Below are 27,966 nucleotides of genomic sequence, written 5' to 3'. Positions count from 1 at the left end.
TCGGCGTGACACTGCACTCACTTTGCTTTCAAAGTTCCGGAAAAAATATTTTCTGTAGAAAATCATTATAGGTGATGAAAAGTGGATTCTTTATGATAATCCTAAACGTAGAAAATCATGGGTTGACCCTGGTCAACCTTCGACATCAACGCCGAAGCCCAATATCCACGCCAAGAAGGTTTTGCTCTGTATCTGGTGGGATTGGAAAGGTGTGTTGTATTACGAGTTGTTACAATCACGGCGGGGTGAAACAATCACGGCAGACCGCTATCAACAACAATTGATCAATTTGAGTGATGCATTAGAAGAAAAGAGGCCATTTACTGGCCAAGGACGTCGTAAAGTGATCTTGCTTCATGACAATGCTCGACCACATGTTGCGAAAGCAACTAAGGACCATATCTTTGCGTTAGGCTGGGAACTTCTCCCACACGCGGCGTATAGCCCAGACATGGCGCCTTCCGATTTACTACCTATTCCGCTACAGCATCATTTGGCTGATACACATTTCGTGAGATTTGAAGAGATACGAAAATGCATTGACTTTATCGCTTCGAAGCTGGTGAGCTTCTATCGTCAAGGAATTCGCAAGCTACCCGAAAGATGGCAAAAGGTCGATGCAAACGGGGAATATTTCGCTGATTAATATTTTTTTGTTTGTTTTTGAATAAAGATTGAATTTTACAAAAAAAAGCTCAGAACTTTTTTGTACACCTAATACATTTGTTTTCAAGTTTGTCAAACTCTAACAATTTGTTATATTTATTAAAAGGTTTTGTAGGAATTATATTTATTGTATTCTGTGTAATTGGATTTATTGTAGTAGCAGTAGCAGCAGCGTTTGAGGCAACATTAATATTAATTCTAGAGTCTAATTGTTTTAAGAACTCATTTTACTGTTCAACCATTTTTCTAGTTGCCAAAACACTTTCTAATATTTTTAATGTAGCCATCTAAAAAATAATTTTGTCAAATAAATATTTTATAAAAATTACATGAAAAGTAAAATATATTTTATTTTTATTTTAAGTTTCACGTTTTTATGCTTAATGAGATATAAATATAGCAGCAATTTTAAGTTTTATTAAAACTAATAATATCTATTTGTAAATCTTCAATAATAATGTTAGCTGTAAAATTTTCATCTTTATTTGTTATTATAGCAGTAATATTATTATATTATTTATATTATATTATATATATTATATTATTTTCTTGGACTATTTTCTTGGACAAAATAAAATTTATCTATCATTTTCATCTTATATTTTAATTTCTGAGAAACATACCTTCTTTGACCTCATCTATTATTGCGGTTGAAGTTGCATTATATGCATTATTCTTATCGAAGTCATTCAAGCCTTCTTTAATAGTAGCAATATCTTTTTCAGTATTAATATTATTATTGTTTAGTTTCTCTGTATGTATTGACAAATCTACATGTACAAAAACTAAATAAATATGAAGTAAAAAATATTGTTTATCGTAAGATAATTCATCGCATGGATGCAAAAGAACAATAATGCCTATATATGTAAACGCACATGTATTAAATATTATATATTATGGGTATATTATGGATATATTTAATATTGTATATTATGGAAAATGTGGGTCATGTTAGTGGTATTTCAACTATTTTCAATAATTAATATATTTTACCTGTCTGTACATCATGTCGAATTGTTATCAATGGAGATGGAGTTATTCTCATTGATTCACTATCGGAATTGTTATAGATATCTATAATATATATATCTTGATTCTTATGCTTTCTTCTACGTTTACTTTTCTCCACTTGAGAACATGATGTGTCCGTATCTGTATTTGATTTTTTTTTCACATAATTTAATGCTTTCTGATAAGAGTCTGCAATTGGAGAAAATTACAGTAAAAAAAGAATATTTTTAATGCATTTAGGATTGAAACCATCATTCATGTTCTGTTTTAAAGCATTTCATGATAACCTTGATTCAATTTGCATTGAAGATAAATCTTTGACATATTATGAAGTTTTTTAGAAATGATTGAATTGCTACATGAACTACATGAGTAAATTAAATATTTGTTTGTGTAATTTATAAACAATATTATTAACTTTCATTAAAATTCTTACTACTTTGAATAAGAAGTTGTACTTTATACACTTCCCAATTGCTATTCAGTTGTACATTACTCCGAAGACATTTCCCAGGATTTTTAGACGTTTACATAAAATCTTGTCTTCCTTTAATTCTAGTCATGAAGTTGGTACAACTTCAATTTCACATAACTCTTCCAGAAATTCTACGATAGACCATATCTAGAAAAGATGCAAAAAATTAAGTTTTCAAATAAACTGCATCAATGTTTTAATAACATATTAAAAAGTAAAAGTAATAAAAAATTCGTTTAAAAGTACCTGATATAATTTAACTTATTATTATTTTAATCTATTTTTTTATTTTAATCTATTATATTATTTTTTTTTATTTTAATTTATTATTATTTTTTTTATTTTAACTTGTTATTTATTTTTTTTATTTCCTTATATTATTTATTTACTTTAATCTTATGATTATTATATTATTTATTTTAATTATGTAAGTTAATTTTTATTTACATATTGACTATATATTATTGATAAAATAATAAAACCATTATTATGGGGATATTTGATGCACTTCATGAGCATTTCATTAATATTATTATAGACATCATTAGCTAAATTTTGAATATGGAATAATTAAGAAGAACACGATGAATGGAAAAATAATTTGGATTCGGTGAACTTTTTTCGTTCTACAAATATTTCTGTCGTGTCATTTTTTTCATAAATATCTTTAATGCAAAAAACAGATTTATCCTTCAATATAACACAATTATCTGTATCTGATACTTTCAATTCATACTTTTCAGTATCAATCACTTTATAATAAGTATAAATAGTTTCATTATAAACTTGGACTTTATATTATTTCCGTAATACTAGATATTTTGTCACATTATTTATTTGTTGTATTTATTCTTGTTCTTTAAATCTGTTACAAATTTGCTGTAAAGGATGTACGCATTTTTTTTTATTTCAACAAGTACTTTTCAAACAACAAGTAATTTTCGAACAAGTAATTTTCAAATTTAAAACAGCTAAAATTTTCTAGTGGACCGTGCTTAACACAATCTGCAGGCAAATGTATTACATCATGTATGTTATGAGTAAGATATTCTTTTCCATAAATTATTATATATTTGTGCGCAAAATATTCTAAAAGTTGTGAAGCGTAATTATTATATGTTAAATATAATTCAGAACTGCTTAAAATTCTAATGGCACACGATAGAGTATAAAATGTGTATAAACACTTTTGTTTGCTATGTTTTTTAATATAATAGGTCCAGTATACAATAGAAACTGTCGTAATTCTGTGACTTTATAATATTTTATGTCTTCCAGATTTCTTGGTAATCGTGCAAAATCTATTGGCAAATAGTTTCCAAATAATAATAATTCATAATTAACTTTCTTTTTATCACTTTTAGATAAACAAATATTTTTTCCCCCTTTATATTTAAAAATGTTATAATCTGTTTCATAACCCCCAGATATACAAAGTGCATACTATCAAGAGAGTACTTGAGAAACTAAACCCATATTTAATTTTTCAAAAGGACTTACACCTTTATGAAATTCTTTGTCCAATTTATTTTGAAAACTTATATCATTCCTTAACTATTCATTGTTCTTTAAAAATACAATTTTGCCATTAATAAAAATTCCTTCTTCAGTACATTTAATACAACTAGAATAACCTGTGTGACCTTTAATGTATAAAAGAAAAGATTTTGCTGGAGCATCGCAAAGAAGTTTACTAATTTTTGTAGTAAAAGAGTAGTGAGAATCAGCGCTGTTTACGGTGCGTAATTTACATTCTTTATTACAGTTTAAAAATGTATAACATACGTTTCGATTCTAGTTTGAGTCATCCTTAGTGTATACAGAAATTAAAGATGCAGTACCATGTTCCGACGTGTTCACTAATGTTAATTTTGCTAACTCTGTTGTGTGATGGCGACTTGCGCGGCATTTGATTATGATGAAGTAAACTATGATAAGATGCGTGAGCCAGGCAGTCGCCATGCGAGATCGTTCCCGTAAGGTCATGTAACGTCTTACCACAATAAATATGTGAATCTTACACATGTGTCTGTCAATTTTTTTATAACAATGTATTATATCTTAAAACATGGTGTCAGAAGTGAAAGTGCAAAGTATTAACAAATTAATGGCTCTCATTTAATTACTAATCGTATCAAAGTGTTTGAAAATAATCAAAACAATCGACATGGCTATTCAAGTCAAGGCTATTGTGCCTCCAAACATAACGATTCCCTCTGAATTTGATTTTACAAAACCGGAATGTAGTCTACGTGAATAAAACGTTTTGACCGCTACATAACAGTGGTAGGTCTTTTCGAAAAACTGGATAACGAAAAAATTGATCTCTTATTATATACCATGGGCGAAAAATCTGAAGAAATATCGTCGCAGATTTATCCGAATGTGCCTGTCGATGCCACCCTCGTAACTGTGAAAGAAAAATTCAAGACGTACTTTAAATCCAAGAAAAACGTCGTTTTTGAACGATTTAAATTTAATTTACGTGTCCAGCTTCTGGATGAACCCATTGACTTTTTTATCACGGTTTTATATACATTGGCGGAGTCGTGCAACTTTGGTACATTAAAAGAAGAATTTATACGCAATCGCATCGTAATTGGCATCAGGGACTCTGGTACGTCCGAGCGCCTGCAACTTATCTCGGATCTAAAAGTGGAAAAAGCGATCGATGTTGTAAGGCAAGCTAAAGTCAAAAGAAGGAAAAAATATGAGGAAAAATATTCCCTCCGAGCAAGCTAATATTAATAAAATATCAAAAAGAAAAAATGATTCTCATAAAAATAAAGGCAATTACAAAAATTACAATAGCAGTCACCATCATAATAATAATCGTAACAAATTCGATGACTGTGGTCGCTGTGGATTAAATAAACATAGTAATGTAAGCAAATGTCCGGCAAATAATTCAAAATGCCATAAATGCGGAATCAAAGGTCACTGGGATAAGGTATGCAGAACCAAGAACCCCAGAAGACATCATAATAATAACAGCCAACGTGTGAGAAGGATTGAAGAACAAGAAGAACATGACGACAACTCTGTTTTTCTGGGCGCCGTCAAGTCACATGAGTCATCCAAAGAAAGCTTCACGTTCTTCTCTGCGTATATCGAGAAATTCAAGCAGCCTAGGAAGTTTATTATCGATACGGGCGAAGATATTTCCTGCATCGCTGAAGAAAGCGTGCCAAATCAATATGTGAGTAAAATTAAAATTACTGAAAAAATGGTTTACGGGCCCGACGGCAAACAATTGCCGGTCCTGGAAGTTTTAAACTTAAACTTAGCAAAAAATAATACGCACATAAATACGGATATTTACGTATTTAAACATTTAAAAAATAATTTGCTAAGCAAGAAATTAAAAAATTTGATTTGATTGAAAAAGAGTAAAAAAATTGACTCGAATTTAAAAGTATTGTTGTAGCCAGATCTACAACCAATAATAAAAGTAGTCCGCATGGCAACAAAATTAGGCCGCATGAATCTCGAAAAGTCTTTCGAAAGACGACACAATTGCGACCAGTCTTTCGAAAGACCGCAGAAATGCATCACGCGAGAACATTGCGAAAAAGCCTATCAGCAAATTCCTAAATTTGATGATCAAACCGAGCGTAATATTGATTAATCAATATCACGCAACCGATCGACGCAACCGATCAGAATGCTGATCGGGTATCGATCAGACTATATAACCTTTACACAAGGTTACACAAGGCGGAGTCGAGAGAGTCAAGAATAACGTGTCGTTCGGAATCATTATTATAATTATCGCGCAAGATATTATAAAAGCGCGACGAAGTTCACGCGAACCGTACTATCAGCATCTCAGGTGACATACTCGGTCGTCGGCCGCCAGAGTAACGCGATAACGCGATACGCGCCGAGCCACCCGCCGATATTTAACCGTGTGTAAAGTAATAAAATAAGAAATATTAAACTCAAGAATTTATGCATTTATTAAATAAACTAATTAAAATAAAGAAAGTGTGTTAGTGAATTCAAGAAGATTTCCTTCCATTCTTTTGATCCTGCTCGGAGTCTCAATTCCTTAGGCTTAACGAATCCGACTATCTTTAATATTATCGTTGTAGCCCATCTGGGGTACAACAGTATCTAAAATTGATCCATATACCGAATATCCACATCTCTTTAAAAGTTCATTTAAAAAAGTTCATTTAAAAAAGAATTACATGTACACATGAAGAAAGATGTAAAATCATTCTTTCAATCAACGCCTCGCACGGCGTAGCAATTCCTTTGCTCAAAAAAGTTAAAACTAGAGAAACTTTAGTAAAAGACGGTACTTTAAAACTGGTTGATTTTTCCACAGATTGGTGCAGTCCAATCGTAGTAGCCGCGTAAAGATTCGGATAAAATAAGGTTATGTGGTGACTTTTCGCAATTAAACAAAGGTATAAAAAGATCGCATTTTCCGGTTAAAAAAGTTAATAATATTCTTGCCAACCTGAAAGGCTCTAAAGTTTTCAGCAAACTAGACACTAAAAGCGGATTTCAAATTAAATTAGGTAAGGCTAGCCAGCCACTTACTACCATAATTACGCCTTTTGGAAGGTTTATGTATACAAGGTTATCTTTCGGGATAAATTGCGCAACCGACTATTTCGTAATACTTTTCAGAAATCTTGAGAGATATATCGGGCGTTGAAATTCATATCGACGATGTCATTGTCCACGCAGCGACAGTTGAACAACATGATAAAAATCTTCGTATAGTATTGGAAAGACTTAATAAAGTATAACCCATAACCCATAACCCATAAAGTATAACCCATAACCCTAAATAAGCAAAAATGTCAGTTCTGTGTTAATAAAGTTGTGTTTTTGGGACATGAGATTTCGCAAAAAGGTGTCGGCGTATTTCGATCCCGCGTGGAAGCAACTGTAAAATGCCCACCTCCTACCGACAAAGATTCTTTGTTGCAGTTCTTAGGAATAGTCAACTATGTGGGTAAATTTATCTCTAATAAATCACATATTTTAGAATCGCTTATTCATTATTAAAATCTGATGCTCATTTTGTTTGACTAGAACCTCAAAAGAAGGCCTTTTACAGATTAAACAATTATTAATATTAATAATTATTAACTAACAGATTAAAAAATTATTAATTGATGTACCCACATTTGCTCATTACGATTATACTAAACAAATTATTTTGCAAGCGGATGCTTCGAGTTACGGTATAAGTGCAGCTTTAATGCAAATCGGCGAAAAGAACGAACGAAATAATCGGATTCGCGTCAAAACCATTGAACAGAAAAGAATTATAGCCAAATCGAAAAAGAGGCTTATGCACTAGCCTTTGGTGCGGATTATTTTAAAGAATATATTTTAGGTTTATATAATGTAATTTTAGAAACCGACCATAAACCGCTCTTGCAAATTTTACAAACCAAACAATTGAATGAATTAACTCCAAGACTTCTACGTATGAGATTAAGACTAATGCGATATAATTATTCCGTAGTTTATGTACCGGGTAAACAATTTGTATTAGCTGATTATTTATCGAGAAATATTAACATTATTACTTGCTCTGAGCAGGACGAATTTTATAAAGAAATAGGAAACTATGTGGAAGTAAACTGTAAGATTCTTGTACTTTTTAAATTTAAATAAAGTAACCGTTTTGTCAGGAATTAATGTCCGTTTTTATAATTATTGTCTATGATTGAATACACGCACTGAGAGAGGTGACCGGCACGTATTGGATAATGGAGCAGGCGCAATAACTTTTCCACAACTTTAATATAATGCGGTTTATCTATATTTTCACTGAGTCTACAACATAATACAACGATTTAACAGATATCGCCTGTAACGATATCTCGATTATATTCACTACAATTACTATTTTCGACTATTCGACTTGAACTCTCGCGGATGACACGTCCGTATCATTCGCCGACTAGGGAGAGAGTCCCCGTCGCTCGCTGCTCCGCGCATCGGAGCACGTTCGGTGATTTCAAAGTTAACAAAGATTGCATCAGCCCTTGTCTGATTGGTCCTTTCCTAGTGTCACTCACTCGTGTCGTGTTCGATCGAGAGGCGCTCTTTTGGTTACTGAACAGCACTCATGGCGCCATCCACCGGTTGTCTTAGGGACTTCTTAGTAACTTTCTTACAAAACTAAACCATTGTGGACAGTCTACCTGCTTCAAAAAATTTTATCGAGAAAATCAAACAAAAGCAAAAAGACGATTATATTTGTTCACAACTAATAAATTACTGTCGCAATAAATAGCCAGCAAAAAATAAGTTGGAGGACGGATTTTTACCGTATTATCATTTAAAAGACAATATTTCTGTTTGCAAAGATACACTTATGTATTCCAGAATTATTATATCTCCTTTACAACTAGATATTATAAATAAAATACATACTGGTCATTTAGGCATAACAAAATGTAGAGACATGGCGAAACAATCTGTTTAGTGGCTAGGTCTGAACATACAATTAAAAAATCTTATCGAATTTTGTCCTGAATGTATAGAGAAGAGGAAAAATTTCAAAGAACCTTTTGTCGCAGAAAAGTTTTCAGACCTTGGCAAAAAGTCGGGATTGATTTATTCAAACATAATAAATGATTCGTGATTATAATCGATTATTACTCGCGATACTTTGAGATTTTCTCTCTTAAAAATTTGAGCGAAGATGCAGTTATTAAAAAATATAAGAAAATTTTCGTTAGATTGGGTATCTGAACTTGTCAGAAGCGATCCAGGTACGCAATTTTCCTCCAAATTTAATGATTTTGCCAAAGACTTTGATTTCAAGCACATTCAAAACTCGCCAAAGTATTTAGAAAGCAATGGCGCCGTAGAAACGGCTGTTAAAATAGCAAAATCTATTATCCAAAAATGTAACGACATAAACAAAGATTTATTATCCTATAGGTCTACGCTTCTTGATAATGGTTATTCCCCCGCCGAAATGTTGTTTTCAAGAAAAATTCATTCACTTGTTCCTACCTTGCCTTCAAAATTAGGCATCTTTATAGATCATATGATTTTTAAAAAAGAGACGGAAAAGAAATTATATTAGGAAAACCAATATAACAGGAGGCATAGAGCTAAAAAATTATCTAATCTTTCGATTGATGATAAAGTTTGAGTAATCGATATGCGTGTTTATGCGGAAATAACCCGCATGACGAATACACCAAATTCTTATATACTAAAAACCCAAAGAGGTTCAACAATCCAAAAAAACAGGTGGCATTTGATACAGCTCCTTATTGCTCCTTACAAGCAATTAAATAACAATGTGAAATACACATACATAACAATGTGAATAACGATCCTATTTTTATAGAGGATGAGACTAGTCAAAGTGTAAATGAGAATAATGATAATGCAAATGTTGAGGCAAACGATAATCAAATAAGGCAGGAACAAAATATTCTAGTTATAGCTCCACGTAACAACAGACCTGCTCATCGACGCGAACCAAGCAGATTTTTAAAAGATTTTGTGCGCCTCGATTGATTACCGTTCTATTTGTATTTATAATTAAATTAATCTATATTTCAAATTGTATTCCATTTATCGCAGAGCATTTATAAATCTGTATTCTGTATTTCACTTCACTTATCTGTATTTAAAATTGTATTCATTATATTGTATGTACGAATAAGAACCTCCGTTGAAGGGAAAGATGTTGTGTGATGGCGGCTTGCATCATCTGATTATAACGAAGTAAACTATGATAAGATACGTGAGCCAAGCAGTCGCCATGCGAGATCGCTCTCGTAAGGTCATGTAACGTCTTATCACAATAAATATGTGAATCTTACACATGTGTCTGCCAATTTTTTTATAACAATGTATTATACCTTAAAACAAACTGGAACTACTATGATTGCACCGTCATGTCATCTTTAAAGAGATAGGACAGTCTTTAAGGGTTGTCAATAATCGGATGGACACGGCTCACACAAACCGGACAAAGCACGCGCAGGAATGCGGCGCGGTTCGCACTGAGCAGCACACCAACAACGTGTCCGCATGCCTAGAGTTCCAGGTAGTGACTGAACGCGGTGACTCTACAAATCAACAAATTGTCAACAAAACAAAGGTTACAGTCTGTTCAAGATAGAAACGCATGCGTGGTGCAAGAATTCAGTATCAGACTGTGAATTCAAACATTATTCTGTCTCTTAATAAAAAGCATCTCTGAGATCAGCCGTGTTTGCAAATTACGTTCACAGTCTACTTTCACACCATCCCAGTCAAAATCATGATCGCAATTCAATCTATGTTCGATAATGACTAAATGTGTGTTCGTGTTCCTACGTATACGATTCTGGTGTTCATGCAGTCTCGTTTTTAATTGTCTCATTGTCTGTCCGACATAACACGCATCACAGCTGCCGCAGCAAATCTTGTACACTACATTCCTTTTGAAATGTGCTGGTAGAGCATCCTTATGAATTCTGATCATGCCTCTCAACTTATTCATACTGAAGTACGCGGGCTTTATGTTAAAATCGTCAATAATTTTTTTTGAGTTTAGTCGCAATTTCCGGAACAAAGGGTAGAGTGAACCATTTTGTTTCTTGTGATTGCACTGTTGCATTTGATATTCTTGATTTATCTTCTCGCCTGAATAAAGTTTTTAGTCTGGAATGGATACTAAAAATAAAGTTGAAAGGGTCATTAATAAAATCGTAATTACTAAATTCAAGTTTTTTTGATATTTAGGATGAAACAATAAGAACGCTCTGTCGACGAGTCCAATAATAGTGAAAATTGAGATACCTTCTCGAGAATGTGGATTTATGAAACCAATTAAACTTGATGTTTTTCTTAACAACTTTTAAGGTCAAATCGAGAAAACCCAATTTTTACTCCTAGCACCCTCTCGCCCAAAAAAGACGCACTATTGTTGGACTCGTCGACAGAGCGTTCTTATTGTCTCACCCTAAATATCATTAAAAAAAAAACTTGAATTTGGTAATTACAACTTTATTAATGAATGATTACCCATTCAACTTTATTTTTGATAGTATTGTTATAGCCCGAATTACTCCTTATATTTTTGCCTTATTATTTTTGCCATATTATATCTTATCCTCAGGTTCATTCTCGAATCTCGGAATAGCCAATGCTACGTCGGAAACGTCAGCCGGAAATGCAAGCATGCAAAAGTAAGTCCACAAATTTCTAAGCGAAGTGCGGACGAGGAATTTGCGAGAGCGCGCTGTTTTGACCATATATGGTCCGATTTAGAATTATAAGACAACACTACTAGAATACTATAAAAACGGTCGCTAAATCACCGAGAGCGGCAGTCACAGTACGTAAGACAGTTATACTTCGTCACGGCCAGTCATTATCAGTAATAGCGAGATTCATACGAAACATTCAAATCAAGAAGCTGTACCAATCAACTACTTAATGAAAGTGAGTAATAATATTTGACCAGAAGAACCTATGAACTCCTGCTCGGAGTTCTAATTCCTAAGGCTCGGCGAACTCGACTTTTCCTAATTACAATCTTGTAACTCAATCCGGGCTACAACAGTATTCATTCGAGACTAAAAACTTTATTCAGGCGAGAAAATAAATCAAGAATATCAAATGCAACAGTGCAATCACAAGAAACAAAATGGTTCACTCTACCCTTTGTTCCGGAAATTGCGACTAAACTCAAAAAAAATTATTGACGATTTTAACATAAAGCCCGCGTACTTCAGTATGAATAAGTTGAGAGGCATGATCAGAATTCATAAGGATGCTCTACCAGCACATTTCAAAAGGAATGTAGTGTACAAGATTTGCTGCGGCAACTGTGATGCGTGTTATGTCGGACAATGAGACAATTAAAAACGAGACTGCATGAACACCAGAGTCATATATGTAGGAACACGAACATACATTCAGTCATTATCGAACATAGATTGAATTGCGATTATGATTTTGACTGGACGGTGTGAAAGTATTATATTGTGAACGTAATTTGCAGACACGACTGATCTCAGAGATGCTTTTTATTAAGAGACAGAATAATTGTTTGAATTCACAGTCTGATACTGAATTCTTGCACCACGCATACGTTTCTGTCTTGAGCAGATTGTAACCCAGCTTTGTTTTGCTAAGTTGTTGATCTGAAGAATCACCGCGTTCAGTCACTGCCTGGAGCTCTAGGCATGCGGACGCGTTGTTGGTGTGCTGCTCGGTACGAAACGCGCCGCACTGCTGCGCGTACTTTGTTCGGTTTGTGTGAGCCGTGTCCATCCGATTATTAACAATCCTTAAAGACTATCCTATCTTTTTAAGGATGACATGACAGTGCAATCATAGTAGTTCGAGTTAGCGAAATTAACGTTAGTGAACACGTCGGATGAACACGGTACTGTATCTTTAATTTCTGTATACACTGAGGATGACTCAAACTAGAATCGAAATGTATGTTATACATTTTTAAACTATAATAAAGAATGTAAATTGCGCACCGTAAACAGCGCTGATTCTCACTGTCCTTTTACTACATCGTATTCAATATCGAGAATCATTTCATTAATATTTACTAACTTTTATTTTAATAATTCTTTGTCTTGTTGTTATTTGTCTTAAAACCATTTTTTTCTAAGTTCTGAAACTCGTTTATAAAGAAATCATAAATTGATGTATATCGGCTGGTTTTCTAAAGCCATGGTAAATCCCAACAGTAAATGGCTTTCACCACTGATAGTTTGCTTTTTCACTGATAGTATGCAAATCTATACATAAGAATTGGCCAAAATTGACTGCTTGAACTTTTCGATATTGGCAAACGATAAATCAATATTTATGCTAATAGGTAATATTATTTTAATGAAATCCAGGAATAGTTTTGCTATAATACAACTATTGTTAAGTATTCTGCGTAATCCCAAGTGACAGTAAAAGTCAAGATAAATGTTTATAATTTCATAAGGACATGAAGTGAGTGTATGTAGAAGTGTTCGCAAATCTTTTGGAAATTGTGGAAATGATACTCTTAGTATAGTCAATAATTCATTCATAGTACTTAATAAATGTCTATATTTTAAAAACCATTGTTGAATTGCATTTATTATAAAATCATCTACTATAGGAAGCGTGCCACATCGTTTTTCAAATAAGAGCGATTCATCTTTAAATATATCTTTATCAATATTTTCAATATATTGTATTGGTTTAAGTAAATTATCGATCAAAGAATTATTGAGAAACATGTGCATTAATGTTATTACTCGTTACAATATTGACGGAAACACTATCACTTATTATAAAATCGGAAACGTTATTACAAACATTCTCATTTTGTATCAATTTTTTAGTATCATTATTTATTTGTATTATTTCTCGGTTAATTTGTAAAATTTATATTGTTTTTTTTTACTATTCGCCGTAAATGTCTTTTACTTGTAAAATACTTTCTGATTTTAGTTATTATTACGATACACCATATGTTTCAATGGATACCAAAAGTTCATTATTGCACCAACAATATTTACAAAATTTTCATGATAAAATCCGAACACGTATCAACGGACACTCTTGCAACATAATGGAATATAATACATTGATTATGAATTATTGCTTATTATGTTTATAAATCTTAAATATTCTATTGTTTATGTTAAGTTCTTTTTATATTGGAACAGATCTAATTAACTTACTGATACATAAATAAGATTTTAAAAATATTAATTAATTCTTACGTTTGGTGAATTCTGCAGAACACTCGCATTATTTAAATCCATATTTAATTTCAAAATGTAAATGCGTATAGAAATGAAAAATACACACAGGAGCTTTCAACTACAGGTTTCAATTGTCAAACGCCGGCAAATATGTGTCCGCGAAGACATTTCACTTCACACCGCTGGCGTTGCCTTTACGCGTCGCATATATGCATTTTGCACATATATTTTAGTATATTATATAGCATTATATAATATTTTATATATATATATATATATATATATATATATATATATATATATACTAACTTGTAAGAATAGGGTATAATGGCAATGAGAGCAGTACTAAGAGCGCGTAAAAAATTTTTAATATATAATAGTAATCAATGTAACATAATCAAAATAACAGACGTTTCGGCTGATCTTTCAGCCTTCTTCAGCGCAAGGGATAAAATTACAAATGAGTCTACTTTGACTCGGTGAGCGAATCGCAAATTCATAATCAATGTAACAGCAAATATTGAGATCCAACACGTCGGTCATCTCTCACAATACAGTGCATCTTCACGAACAGTTACAGTAATTGTTTGGATGACCAATTACTCGATTACACGGTCGAAAGTTGAGACATTCCAGATTATACAGGGCATGATGTTATGGTACATTTATATTACTGCCTGTAAATGACCGGCATGGTTCGTAAACAAGACGGTTTGAGGGAATGCGCAGATATATAAAAGATTTTTAAGAAAATAATAACTTACATAAACTTAATAATAACATAAACTTTGAACTAGCGACGTGAATAGAACCGTTCACAATCGGGCGTGACGGGACTTAGGCGGTAACAGATACACGAGGCGATCGCAATGCCGTGACACAAGTAACTGTTGTCAACCGAGATAGCAAATTTCGAAAGCGGACAATTTCGTAAAGGCTGACAAAAAATGGTTGGGATATAATAATATATATATAAGGATAGACACGTATGTAGCGGGCATGCGACGGTCGGAAAGTAATAATAATATATGATAATAAATTATGATAATAAATTAATATACATACATAATAAAGCAAACGAAAGCAACAGAGGACATAATTTTTAAAATATGCTTGCATTGTTGCATAAAATAATGCAATAAAATTAGATCAAACTAGAGTCATTGTAGATAAAATATATGTGTCCAACAATAGAAAAGTAATAAGGGGTAATAAGTTAAAAAAATATATAAAGAGTGTGAACCATATGTAAAACAACAAACCATATGGATATAAAAATAAGAATAAAAATAAAATAACGTTAAATCAGATTTTAGAGAGCTTTTCTATTGCAGTCACATATACTTCCGGGAGGCACTCAGTATCAGTCTGCAAATTGATACTGTTCTTTTGTCTTTTAATGTATAAAACTTCAGAAATTAGTCATTTGTGTAAATGAGGCTTTCTGTCAACAATCTCAATATTCTCCCAATTGAAATCATGGTTATATGCTAACCTGTGATCAGTGATTACGGAGTGGTTATCCGTATTCCTCCGGATGGTTCTTGTGTTCAGAGATCCTAGTATATAATTGTCTTTTGATCTGTCCTACATATGACGCGTCACAATTATCGCAATTGATTTTTTATAGACAACATTAATGTGAGTAGATGGAGCACGGTAATCTTTGTGAGCTTTAATAAAATTATTCAATTTATTGAGATTGCGATACGCTAGTTTGACATTTAAGTCTTTAGTAATGTTCTTAAATTGTTCCGAAATTGCAGGAGCGTACGGTATGGTAAAGAACGATACTCTCTCCAGTTCTTCAAAACGCTCAGTGTTATCAGAATTGGAATTGATCTTTTGGAAAAGGAACCTAAGCAGTTCGTAGGACACGGAATATGAAATCTAGTGGATAGCCATTGTCTAGATCTCAACCACAAAATTTAAGTTTTTCCGGTGGAAAGTAGGGTGAGATAATAAAATAGATCTATCAATTAAGCCAATGGCTGTATCTCTTTTTTGGCATAGAGGGTGGTTAGAGAGGAAATGTAAATATCTCTCCGAAAACGTTGGTTTATGGTACCAATCAAAAGTCAACTGATTGTCAGCTAAGATTATGATGACGTCTAGGAAATTGAGCCTGTGTCTTACACCGATTTCCATTGTGAATTGTAAACGAGGGTGGAGAGAATTAAATATGTTCAGAGTATGATTGAGAAGATCAGAGGGAGCTGCCAAGGTAATGTCATCCACATAACGAAAAATGGAGGGTTGAAAGACAAGGATCTGAGCTCTAGTTTCCAAATCTTGTAATACAATGTCTGCAATGATGGGTGAGAGGGGGATCCCATGGATATGCCAAATGTCTGTTGGTAAAACACTCCATTGAAGGTGAAATAAGTAGAGTTTAATATGAATCTGACTGCCGTGATAAATTCAAATTTGGAAATGGAACAGTTATTCGCAATGTAATCCCATCTAGCAGAGACACTTTCAATGGCCAATGTAATTGGCACATTAGTAAACAGCGAAATGACATCTAAGGAAAGCAAAAAGGAGTCATTGTCGATGTGCACGTCAGAAAGTCTCTTGACCAATTCGAAACTATTATTTATATGGCTGTGCGCAACAGGAAAGCCTTTGAGTATGATGCAATGGATGAAAGTGGCTAATTTATACAAAGGGCTGTTTACGGAAGAAACAATGAGTCGGAAAGGATAGTTGGGTTTATGGATCTTAGGAAGTCCGTAAGCTCTCGGTAAGATTCCATCACTACATGTAAATGTCTGTAGGTAGAGGCTGGAATGAACTCGGAATCCTTCCATCTCTTCAACAAGTCTCGCAAGCCAGAAGTGAGCTTTTTTGTTGGATCTTTTTTAACGATCGAATAAGTGTTATTATCATTTAGAAGTTCTTCGACTTTTTTGAAGTACACATCTTTGTCCAAAGCTACAGTAATGTTTCCCTTATCCGCCCGGGTAACAATGATATTGTTATTATGTTGTAGAAAATTTCTAGTAGTAGAAACGAGATCTTTTAAGTGTGTGTTAACTTCACATTTCGGGATCGAATAATTAGGTAGACTGTTAATGATGTTAACTGAGCGGTTTCTAATGGTCGTTTGTGATATTATAGGGAGTTTCATAAGGTTGCTCTCGATGTTTTTTATGAATTCTGTGGTCAGTTTTTCTGTATTATTGATAGGAAAACTAAAATTGTCACCCAATTGTAAGAGACTCTGTACGTCAGTGGGCACAGGAGTGGAGGACAGATTGACAAACCATTTTTTGTTAATGTTTAACAGAGGCTGTTCATTTTGTTTGAATGTGTGTAGATCGATCGCGATCTCCAAGTCCAGATTCTGTGCGTCTGTTGGAAAAATTAGTGATTTAAAATAAAAACGACGTCCTCTAGCAAAGGGGTGTGGGTGAGTGAAGTGACTATAGAAATATGGATCGGTTTTGTGTCATTCTTTTTAACCTTATGTTTCGTCAATAGATTGTCAAATTTCTTGTAGTTTGTCATGTTGATTGGTAAAAAAGGAAAGCAGTCCTCGTTGTCTAGTGAAAAAGAAGTTACAGGTAAATAGAGGGATGTAATGATATAAGCGTCGGGAAAGGTTACAAATTTGAGTGTGTGTGTAGCTCTAATGTATGAGTATGTGTCGGAGAGTTCAATCTGCAGCAATCTCCTGTTAAAATGAAGTCTACAATGCTTAAAATCATTGACAGATTTACGACTAAAGAGGTTGAAACATTAAACAGGACATTATATATACTAAAATATATATATTGGCATTATATATACTAAAATATATATACATTTTATATATATATATAATTTTTATACATATTTTGGATTTTTATAATTTTATTGTTTTATAATTTTTTTGTACTTTTCATTTTTCATTTATTAATATTACTTTTTAATATTACGTTACTATTGTTTTAACACTATTCTAATACTTTAATATTTGATATATAATTTTGTATATTTAAACCATTGTATTCCTTTTTTGATTATTTTTGTATTCAATAGATATTCACAACTATCAATCTGTAAACTTGTATACAAAAATGCGAAATATGAAAGAACGTATCGAAAGCGCTGTCAGAAGTGCTATTATTTCTTTCGACAGAATTCTAACAATATATTAGAACGTATGGCTTACAAATACGAAACCGACAAAAATGAAATTTTTTTGGAAAGAACAAATACTTCAAATACTGACTTCTCTTCAAATACTGATAATCATAATATATGCATAAAAAACGAAAGTATTGAACCAAATGTTTCGTACATGGAAACATGTTCAAATTTGGAACATGCTGACAACGAAAATGTTTTGAATGAGGGATAAAGCCAATTAAATCAGATAGTGCAGATTCGAAAATATATTTCAATTTAGAAGATAGTGATAATAAAACCAATACCAACAATAGTATTATTTCTACGTTTCTAGAAAATGATTTTCATTGTGACATACCTCATGAATTTGAAGCTGCAAATAGTTGTTGAAAGTTTCTGAAAGTCCAAAATAAAAAAAGACATTTTCTTCATGGAGAAAAAGTACTTCGTTTATTATCCCTGCAAAATTTTGGGGTGAATTTTGGGCCAGCGGACCGAAAATGAAATAGGGCTGGTTTGAAGAATTTAACAAAACATTTAGCACCACGCATTCATATTGTGTTTTATCTTGCTAATGGCACAAATGTTCATTGCAGAGTAAAGGTGGCAAAAATTTTCAAACTTTTGCAAAGTATAAACACACGTCATGTACACGGTATAAATTTATCGTGAAAGAGGTAATTGTTTTTCCGCATACAGAGTACACAGTATTGGTATTTACAAAAAGTAATTGTAATCACAATAGTCACGAATCATCGTCGTTTTGTGCAAGATTCAGCAAGAAAATTATATGCGGAGGAACTTAAAAAGATCAGCTTTAATATTGAAATCAAAGCTATTAAATGATATACTGGAAGATGTTTTGGAAATGGGCAACTTGAATTCGGTATTATCTGGAGAAATACTTCAAAAAATATCAAGAAAGAAAATCATTCGACAGATGATCTTCAAGAATTTTATCATTTTCATGTCTAAGCTAGACAAACATTTAATGATGAATGTACGCGTGAAGTATTCGGTGGATACTATAATAACGAATTTGCTCTTCGGTAAACATTGCTATAGAAAATGATTTCACCGAGAAACTTTGGATGTATCCAAAGTTTCTCGGTGAAATCATTTTCTATAGCAATGTTTACCGAAGAGCAAATTCGTTACTTTCTTTCACAAAAGCAATGGTTTTTATACGATGCCATTGGATCTGATACAAAAATCCAATATATTAATTTGCATTCTGAGACTATTTATTATTACTGCATGATTGTTTCGTGAGAAAAAGATTTTGGATCTTGATATTTGAATTAATTTCTGAGAAATATGATGCTAGCACGATAGAAGGTCATCTGGAAATGTTTGTAACGATGATGAAAAAAATTTCAACGACAAAAAGTATCCACAAAATCGAGACTGATTTTAATTTTGCCTTGCTTCATGCATGTTTGTCGGCATTTAATAGTATGATTTTATGGCAATACCTCCAGTTGACATACAATATTACTGAGAAACAGAATCATATTTAAATCAAATTTGTTATTATTCATATATGTTTCTCTCACCTGATAAAGACTGTCATTCGAAAAATGTTTTCCGAATACAAAAAAGCAATGGTTTCAACGTGCAGTTGTTGGCATATTTGTTAGTTTTTGCACTGCAACAGCATAGCAACAGCATCTGCTATTAAGATCTACGAGTTGTTCGCGCAAATAATCGGCTTACCCACAAAGATTAAAAACTTTCATTCCATTATTAGAAATATACGAAGTGATGTAAGCAAAAGAGAAGAAAGTGACAGCGATGATTCAGATGATGGCGAAGATAATAATATTAAGAACAACGAAATTCTGGACGGTTCGAGAGGAATACACATTATCGGAGGCAACGTCTTGTTGTAGCCAGGCCTACAACCAATAATAAAAGTAGTCCGCATGGCAACAAAATTAGGTTGCACGAACCTCGAAAAAGTCTTTCGAAAGATTACACAAATGTGTGATCGCCGAAATCGCGACCAGTCTTTCGAAAGACCGAAGAAATGCATCGCGAGAACATTGCGAAAAAGCTGATCAGCAAATTCCTAAATTTGATGATCAAATCGAGCATGATATTGATTGATCAATATCACGCAACCGATCGACGCAAACGATCAGAATGCTGACCAGGCATCGATCAGACTATATAACCGGCTACACAAGGCGGAATAGTCAGAGTCGGGAATCAATCAAACATTACGTGTCGTTCGGAATCGTTATTATAATTATCGCGCAAGATATTACACGAGCACAGCGAAGTTCACGCGAGCCGTACTATCAACGTCTCAGGTGACATACTCGGTCGACGGCTGCCAGAGTAACGCGATACGCGCCCGCCGACGTTTAACCGTGAGTGAAAGAAATAATATAAGCAATAATTAAAACCAAGAAATTGTGCAGTTGTTAAATAAATCAAGTATCATAAAGAAAGTGTGTTAGTGATTTCAAGATTTCCTTCCATTCGCTTGATCCTGCTCGGAGTCCCAACTCCTTAGGCTTAACGGACCCGACTATCTCTAAAAATTAACGTTGTAGCCCATCCGGGGTACAACAGTCTGTACAACAAACAATTCTCCATACTGGAAAATTTTTCAAGCAAGTGAAATGAAAGCATTGAAAAACAATGCATGCACTAACACTAAAAATGATTTTTTGTCTCAACAATTTCTTCGGTATGTTGAAGACTTTTTAATGTCCTATTTCCCACTGTGATCTGCTGTGAATCTTACGAAAGTAGATTTATATCGCGATAGCAATGTTCCGGATAATCATTATAAAATTCTCAAGCATTACAAGTTTGCACATATGAAGAGAATGCCTGTGTCAAGATTCATATGCAGAATTTCGAATGTATCAAAAGAGATTTGAAAGAAGTTTTCATTGAAAACCACGATGCAAATTAAAAAAAGAAGTAAAGAAATAAAGACTATGACCCATTGAAAGTTGGAAAAGGCAACAGAAAAGACATATAAGATACAATAAGATAAGACATATAAGATTCTTCAAACATGCTAAGTTCCTGTTACCGATAGATCTACTTTTACGCCAGAATTATTAGAATTAACTGCTTCTGAAGTTCAAAATGAATTATTGTCCACGTTAAATAAAAAAAATAATGATAATAGCATCGTTTCATCTGCTTCTATTACTTGCGACGACGATGTAGAACAAAGTTTAATGATTGTTGAAGAAGTAAACGCAAAAAAAATTTATTTTTTATAAAGAGTTAACAGTTTGTTTACCAACAATACATATCCTGAGGGGTTTCCTTTTATATGGAATAATATAAATCAGGAGACACGGTAGTGTCTCGGGTGTCAAGTCAACCGAGAACACTGCCATGTGACTATACGCGAGTCGTCGAGGTTCGAGATCTGAAATTATCGAATCTCAATAACGGCTATACTGATCAAGTTCTAAGTAGGCTTGATCGATAGCTTGAGTCCGACTTGCATAATAAAAGTATTTTTATTTTTCTGCTACGTGCCCTACAAGCAGAGATATTGCTACACAAAGTCCGATTTTTACTTTAAGAAACGTCATTATCGTCGCCTTTGTACAGCTGCAACGTCTGTCACGAGATGTCATTATTAATCTTATCGACTCAGCGAATTATCAGATTGATAAGTCAGAGTTATTGTAGAATCTAGCAAATCAATGTTCGCTGGGTCCTGCAGTGACCCTGATTTATCGGCCTGATTTATCCGCTGGGTCAATAAAATTGATTGATGTAAACACGGTAGTGTTTTTGGTTAGACTTCTCGGGTATATAATAATAAATACGCGTATATTAAAATTAAAAAGGAAACATTAGCAGTATTAATAAATTGCATACTACTATTATTCTTTTTCTGCACGTCCGAGTGGTGGCCAACGATGTTGACGTTCGCGGCGAGTTTGACAATTTGTAATAATTTCGGAGTGTAATTCATGTTTGTGTCTATACTTTGCAGGTAAGTTCTATTTTTCATTTTATCAGAGAACAAAGATATTATTCTTTTATTCAATCTTATCTACATACTCTTATTATGTCACTCTAGAAAGATCAGTTCCAAATCGAATAAAAATGAAAATTTGTCAAAAAAATAACATATCTAGAGAACTATACATATATTATAATTTTGAATCATATTTCTAATCAACTATTTATTATTAGACAATTACATACATACATACATACATATATATATGTGTACATATATATATATATATAAAATTGCAAAATTTACAAAGAATTTAAAGATTGATATTTGATAATTTCCAACTTATATTGATCTTAAACTATTTAATAACAATATATATGTGTGTATATATACACATTGTTTGATCGGATTGCATGGATGATTATTTAAGTTTATTATTTTTTCCAATATATATATATATATATATATATAGAATATATGAAATAATAAGATTACATGTTTATTTATTAGGTATAATAGGATATTAATAATCAACTTTAACCCTGTATGGATTTACAAATTTCCCAATGATGTTTTCGTCAGGCCTTAACTGTAATCTCTCTTTCCCCAGTTGTTTGGGTTATCCACAAGATAGTGAGGAATTGATTCCAAAAATGGCGCGTGAGTCAATCATTCTTAATGTTTATGACATAGTAAGTTGTAATTTGGGATACTCCACTTCTTCATATAATGGCAAACAGAATTCCACAACGATTTTCATCATATAAGATATATACACGAAATAATATAATATATTTATATTAATCATTAGCGATTTTTTGAAGTCGGCAGAGGTGAAAAACCTCTTAAAATAATTAAAAGTACAAACGCAAGTATTCATAATACTTTTTAAAAATAAAATCAAATAAGGACTCTCGATAAGAATAAAAAAACAATATTATTGACATGCTTTTAAATATATAATTTCAGGAGTGTTAAAATCAGCGATATGTCTGATAAGCGAAGCATAAAGAAATACGGCTCGAAACTTGACTCTACTGGTAGTCTATCTTGATCCAGAAGCACCACGAAAAAACTTATTCGTTAGTATATCGCTTTACTATGTCATACCTCTAAGGATTAGAAATATCAATCGTTTTTTTATCTTTCTATTTCTTTAAATTAACATTTATTTTAATATAAAGAATAAAATTTTACAATATTTTCTGACTTCAATATTCCATTAGAATAAAGAGTATAATTAACAAAAAGAAAATTTCAAAACCGTATCTTTAACAAAAAAAAAATATTTTAAAAGATAAAAATGATCACACATAGAAACTTTTAATGTTAAAAAAACATAGAAAGATGCATCATGCTTAATCCAATTTGTTTTTAGCCGTGGAGAACGCTGCTAGGAAGAAGCAGAGCGATGACAAATCGCCGAAGATCGTGGACCATTTAACAAGCAAGTATGTGAAAGACGGCGAGGCTCAGTTGCCGAATAATCGGTGCGAAGAAGTTCGACGTAGTGTAGCTGCACAACAATAAGGAGATTAAGCTTAGCAAAGATTTCCAATACACTAATGAAGCAAACATTTACAAGCTAGTCATTGCCGAGATATTCCCCGAGGATTCCGGCACTTACATGTGCGAAGCTTTCAATGATGCAGGAGAGAGAGCTACTCGTCGTGCACGTTAAGCATACTCGATGAGAATCGGCTAGTTATTATCAATCATATCACAGAAAAATTGGCGAAGACGATCTTTGTTCTTCATTTCGATTTTACTTTTAATTTTACTTTTAATTCTATTTCCTTTCTTATCTTAATCTTTACTTTTCCTATCTTTACTTTTCATTTTCATTTTCATTCATTCCGTATTTCTTCCAGCTCCAAACGAAAAGCCCAGCGTTCGCGACATTCCCGCAGTCTGCAACAGTGAGTGAAGGCGAATCGGTTACTTTCATGTGCAAGACTGATACTGCGCCTTTGAAAGGTAAAATGGTTTTACATAGCAAGGACATCGAATGTAGACTGAGCATTACTTTAATTTTAAATCATTTATTATATTCAAATAATATTTAAGTAATTTTTTTAAATCCAACAAAATTTTTCATAAAATATACTTTATAATTAATTACATATACGAAATATTCTTGTTTATGTTTGACAGCTTATCTAGACAGAAATATAAATTTTTATCCTTATAACGATTCTTATCTGAATCTTCTTTTTTATCAGTAAGCAAAATTGAATTGTGTTAAAAATTTTCCAGTGACTTGGTTGAAAGATGGCAAGGCAATTCCTGAGACGAGCAACAGATATCACTTCAGTTCAGACGGCAATACGTCCTTCGAGTTCGGCATCAAAATATGCACGGCGAGTGACGTCGGTCAATATGTGGCACGTGCGATCGACCAGAAGGGTGAAACGAACTCGGCATTTGCAGTCAACGTCGTCAATCCCGGTGAACTATGAAATCAATCTTGATATCGGGTTACAACCGATTATTATCACGATCGACTCGAAGTATTTATGATATATTTTTCAGAGAATATCTTTCCCGATTAATTTGCGAATATATGTTAAAGAGCGCACGCTTTTCTCGATGGATCTATTTATTCGAAAGCGTTCTTCAAAAAAGAATATATCTTTTCCGCATGCATCCAACTCGCGGGCAACCTCCAATCGATCGTTATCGCGCTTTCCACTTTCTAGCCTTTCAGCTTCTGCGAGATTTAATGGGAGTGCACTCGCGACGCGAACAAAGAGCTAGTGCATCTCATTCACAGCGAACATTTTTAAAATATATGATCCTTAATATATATATCCTTGTATAGAAAGAAAGAGAATAGAAAAGAAAGAAAGACTAATGATAATCTTTTTTTTTTCTCTTTCTCTCTCTCGCTCTCGCGTTCTATATATCTATGTAAATTATTCTGTGTTCTTCTGAATACTATATGTTTTTCTGTGTTTTTTCTGTGTCATAATGTCGCATGATCCGCGCGAATCATCAGAACATAGTGTTTCGCTGCCACGACGAGAATCCGAATTCGCCATTTCCGCACACAATTACGGATAGCATGTACAACTTATTACGCTAAAATATTCGGCTTTGCTTGTATTACACGACTCGGCATACACTCGAGTACACGCGGCTATTTAATGAGCACATCGCGGTAGCATCTGAAAAAAAAAGAGAAATGAAAAGATCCTAAAGACATCAACGTTCGCGGACGCAATTTTCTCGATGAAACTTGCCAGCATCCTCGAACATTCAACCAATAACCGTTTTTAATATCACCATCCAAAAATTTCACTGCGGAAATCCTTCGATAGCATTAGAATGAATACGCAAATATCTGTATACGATACTATCGCGATATGCCACTTTATTCTATATTCAATATTAATTACGCACTGTCATGTTTTACTTGTTTGAAGACTGTTTTCGTCAGAAAATTTACAATAAAATAAAATTAAAAATAATTAAAAATAAAAATGTATCTATCATTATCCATACTTTATTATTATACTTATTATATTTATTTTGACATAGTAACTTAAAATTTATAACTTTCATAAATTTTCCATTTTCGAGTTATATTCATGTTTTTTTTCCTCTTCCTCTTCCTCTTCCTCCTCTCCTTCTTTGTCCAAAGTGATATTCGGCGGAGACCAACTCGTACAAAAATTGTATAAAATTATGCTCTCGTCTTCGCCTCGCCGCCCGTGATCTTCTTCGTCTTTCTGTAACATAAAATACAATTTTTCTTAAAAAATAGTTTACCATTTAAACACCTGAGTCATTATCGTGTCTTTTGATTATTTAATTCTGATTAGAAAATTATTATTATTTGACCTTGAGAATTTGTGAAAACGGATGTTGTGGCAACGGATGTTGCGACGGGTGCTGTGACGGCAGGCGCTGCAGCCGCGGACGCTGCGGCGGCGGGCGCTGCGGCAGCGGAAAATATTGCATCCTCCGAAAAATCAAATTCCTGAAATGAAAGTTAAAATGTTTTAAAAGGTTAAAGGTTAAAGTTAAAAGGTTAATATTTAGAATGTTGTCTATTATTAATATTTAGAATGTTGTCTATTATACGAATATATAAGACGTGTTTTTAATTCATTGATTGATTAATCGCATAATGTTGACGTATAATGCGATTTATTAATCGATGAAGTAAAAAACTCATCTGTAATTAAAAAATATGAATATAATAATGGATTACTTACGTCTTCTTCGATTTCCATCTTAGAAAATAAATGAAAATCAAACAGCACTGCCACTCTCATATTATCATACAGGACGCGACAATGCTTGCTGCGCGGCAGAAGTTGTCACAGCGATAGCCAATCGTTCTTTTGCTCTTATGGAAAGTGATATTGATTGGCTATTTTTCGGAGACTTCTGCGACGCTGCAAGCGTGTCGCGTTTTGTGTGCAGAAGCTATTAGTTCCGGCCTACAATGTATGATTTAAGCTTTGAGAAACTGATCAATCATAATCAATTGTTCTTTTCACATTCGATTGTAATTGGTCAATTTTTTATGGCTTAAAACTTAAATCATCTATTGTAGACAGAGACTTATGATTTCTATTATCACTATTTTTTATTGTGTATATATATATATAAGTATTACGCCACAGGAAGTCGTTGATGCATGCGATTATATCGATTGTAATATCGAATATATTAAAAAATTCATTGACATAGTTCAATGTCTTACAAGTATAAGTATTACGCCACAGGAAGTCGCTGATGCATGCGATCATATCGATTGTAATATCGAATGTATTAAAAAATTCATTGACATAATGCTTATGAATAAATATTAATGCGATTTATTTATTGTGATATTTTAGTATCTTAAGTGTCGGTCCACAATAAGTATTTAATCTTTAAGTCGTAAGAAATTGATCAATCATAGTCAATTATTCTTTTCATATTCGATTATAATTGGTCAATTTCTTATTTCTTAAAGCTTAAATGACCTATTGTGGACCGACACTAATATATAATCAGACAGAGAGATGGAAAGAAAGAGAGAGAGAGAGAGGAAGAGAAAGAGAGCCGAAGATTGCAAGGTAAAAATTTTTTTATTTAAGAACATATAATAAATAAATTCAATTAATTTACATATTTTCATAAAAATCATGAAAAAAATACTAAAATTAGTTAATTAATTGAATAACTACAAAGACAGTTATGAAGAATCTGAAGTTAAATTGAAATGTTTTGAATTTGATGTTAAATTGAAATTGAGATGTCATGTAATAAAATGATAACATTGTTATATTTTTATACTCATCTAAAATCATAATTTTAACTTCATTATTAATTGTTTTATTTGTATAGACATATTAGGTCCTTTTAGAATATCATTTGTCTCTTTTCAACATTGATACGTTTATGTAACTTTTATGTAACTTTTATTTAAACCTGCAAGAAGAAGAAACATTATAATAGATAAATATCTTTTCTTCATAAGGAGAAATGAAAGAATTGTTAAATTTATCAATCAATTATTACACGACTATAAAAACAATAAAAACAATTACAAAGAATCTAAAGTCAAGTTGAAACCTTTATATAAAATGATAATGTTAATATTAACATTTCAATTTCCTATTCTTCTGAACTTTATTCTTTGTCATTCAATTGATTAATTAATTTTAGCATTTTTTAAATAAAAATTACATGAAAGTTATCAATATCAAAAGAGATGTTATTGAATAATACCCTAAAAGGATCTAGTATGTGTGTATAAAAAAACGATATAAAAGTGACGTAAACAATACTCTCAATACAAAAAGGGATATGTTGGGTGAATGAAATCGTTTAAATTAAAAGTGAAATTAAAATATGAGTGAATGAAATCGTTTAAATTAAGAGTAAAATTAAAATAGAATATAAAAATATGTCTTAAAATGAGTATAAAAATATAAATGTTACCATTTTATTATATGAATATTTCAATTTGATATTTCTAGATCATATTCATACATATTTATATAATACATATCTATATAATATAAAATAATTAGCTTTATCTAACTGTGATTGGG

General features: G+C 32.5%; 4 pseudogenes across 2 annotated transcripts; 1 reads left to right on the top strand and 3 right to left on the bottom strand.

The window, feature by feature from the left end:
• Window positions 1-465: 465 nt before the first annotated feature.
• On the bottom strand, window positions 466-3,631 carry LOC148937169 (uncharacterized; annotated as a pseudogene). The gene is made up of 5 exons (XR_016138669.1): window positions 3,614-3,631; window positions 2,117-2,302; window positions 1,663-1,869; window positions 1,275-1,436; window positions 466-937 (listed from the first exon to the last, which is right to left on the bottom strand). The product of XR_016138669.1 is annotated as an uncharacterized LOC148937169 (transcript).
• Window positions 3,546-13,188, bottom strand: LOC148937168 (uncharacterized; annotated as a pseudogene).
• A 2,250-nt stretch (window positions 13,189-15,438) lies between these two features.
• On the bottom strand, window positions 15,439-19,036 carry LOC148937167 (uncharacterized; annotated as a pseudogene).
• Window positions 17,360-25,400, top strand: LOC112552397 (myosin light chain kinase, smooth muscle-like; annotated as a pseudogene). The gene is made up of 4 exons (XR_016138668.1): window positions 17,360-17,417; window positions 23,292-23,617; window positions 23,785-23,890; window positions 24,170-25,400. The product of XR_016138668.1 is annotated as a myosin light chain kinase, smooth muscle-like (transcript).
• The last annotated feature ends 2,566 nt before the right edge of the window (window positions 25,401-27,966 follow it).

Source organism: Pogonomyrmex barbatus, unplaced genomic scaffold (genome assembly GCF_055798465.1).
Source record: "Pogonomyrmex barbatus isolate J1 unplaced genomic scaffold, ASM5579846v1 scaffold16, whole genome shotgun sequence".
In the NCBI taxonomy this organism is placed as follows: domain Eukaryota; kingdom Metazoa; phylum Arthropoda; class Insecta; order Hymenoptera; family Formicidae; genus Pogonomyrmex; species Pogonomyrmex barbatus.
This window is presented reverse-complemented; position numbering and strand designations above follow the sequence as displayed.